Source organism: Suncus etruscus, chromosome 19 (genome assembly GCF_024139225.1).
Source record: "Suncus etruscus isolate mSunEtr1 chromosome 19, mSunEtr1.pri.cur, whole genome shotgun sequence".
NCBI lineage: Eukaryota > Metazoa > Chordata > Mammalia > Eulipotyphla > Soricidae > Suncus > Suncus etruscus.
Window position 1 is genome coordinate 34,614,294 of NC_064866.1, and position 1,904 is coordinate 34,616,197.

At 37.3% G+C, this 1,904-nt stretch overlaps 1 pseudogene; it reads right to left on the bottom strand.

Moving 5' to 3' along the window:
- Positions 1 to 1,608: 1,608 nt before the first annotated feature.
- LOC125997721 (uncharacterized) lies at positions 1,609 to 1,703 on the bottom strand (annotated as a pseudogene).
- Between the last annotated feature and the right edge of the window lie 201 nt (positions 1,704 to 1,904).

The window sequence follows — 1,904 nt, forward strand, 5'->3', positions numbered from 1 at the left end:
GTCCAATTTACCTCAGATTATTGACATTTTACTCATGGAATCCTCATTATATTTGGATGCTTTGTTCTTTAAGATTTTTTTTCTATCATGAACACACGATTTGTATCAGTTGCCCATGCCATTTGTAGAAAACTTGGAAGATAATTAAAAACAGAACCAAAGCCACAGATGTAATTATTATATAATGAAGTAAGTATAAAATTACCTGGCACAATTATATATACCAAGAGTGAATTTTAATTAAATCCCCAGGTGGCTACTGAGAAATCAGGTATAAAGAAATTTTACCTTTACTGTCTATTTGAAAAATAGTTATGTATCATAATTATTACTTGGGCATAAACTAGAATCTTTGAGAATATGTTTTAAAAGGAAGACCTGTGAAAAGTAAATGAACATACCATGCCTTATCAAAACTAGTTTCTTAGTATGATAGTGCAAGGTTGCAAGATGTAGAAACATTGAAACATAATCATCTAGTACCAAAAAATTAAATTATTCTTTCCAGTTTCTATAATGTATAGATATGAGATGTATATCTAATGGCAATGAAATAATATTTTAAAATGCCAACTCCTGTCATAGCACATAATTTATACTACTATTTTATGATTCCATATATATAATGTACAGTTCATCCCAGTGCAATCTGTCAATATAACAGTAATATGTTTGTACATACTAGAAAATGGAGTTGAGCAACTGATAAGGCTTTCTAGTAATTTTTTTTGTCTTTTTTTTTTTTTTTTTAACCACACCCGGCTATGCTCAGGGGCTATTCCTAGCTTTGCTCAGGACGCCTTTCTGGCATGCTTGGGGGGTGGGGGCATGTGGGATGCCGGTGACCAAACTCAGGTCAAGTGCTTGCAAGGCAAGCTTTTTCTAGAACCTAAGTCATGTGATGTTTCTCTTATACACAGAGAACTGGGAAAGGACAAAAGATTAATCTTACTTATGACTTCCAATCCTTTGCTAAGTGGAGTATGACATGCTGGCTGTTTATTTTGTTTTCTGTTTTTGTTTGTTTGTTTGTTTTGTTTTTGGGCCACATCCGGCAGCACTCAGTGGTTACTCCTGGCTCTGTGCTCAGAAATCACTCCTGGCAGGCTCGGGGGACCATATGGGATGCTGGGATTCGAACCACCGTGGTCCTGGGTTGGCTGCTTGCAAGGCAAATACCCTACCACTGTGCTATCTCTCCAACTCCTGTTTCCTGGTTTTTGATTTATTTTTTTGCCTCCTCCAAAAGGTGCTCAGAGATCTCTGAAGTTACTTTCAGCAGTACTTGGTAAATCAGTCAGTGGCTCGGTGCTAAACTAGAGGTTGTGACACTTCTTAAACAATGAAGTTCTGGGGACCATCAGGGTCATGCCATCAGTGCCTTGGGTCACACATGGTAAGGCACAGGAAGTCATGTGATACTGGAGATAAAAGCCTGCTTGGAAATGGAATTTGAAAGACATAGGTTCTAACCCCAGGAGTGTCTTCCTGATCTGAAATTCATTTTTATCAGGGGGTTGCTGGAAGAAATTTGGGCCACACCCATTGGCACTACTTAGGTTTTACTTCTAGTTCTTTGCTTAGGGGCTATTTGTGGCTATTTTTTTTTTAAATATGGAATGCTTCATGAATTTGCGTGTCATCCTTGAGCAAGGGCATGCTAATCTTCTCTGTATCCTTCCAATTTTAGTATTGGACTAGCCTTTTTCGCTTGCAAGGTAAATATTTTATACATTTACTAACTCTGTAGCCCCTAGAATGCTTTCTGAAAAGACACAGGAACCATGATGAAACTAGGATATAATTTAAAATTTTGGGTTCTGAGTTGGGCTTCCTATTTCCCAACAAATAAATTGCTTCTGTCCATGGGCAAACCATTTAATATCTATGAATCATAGATGCTC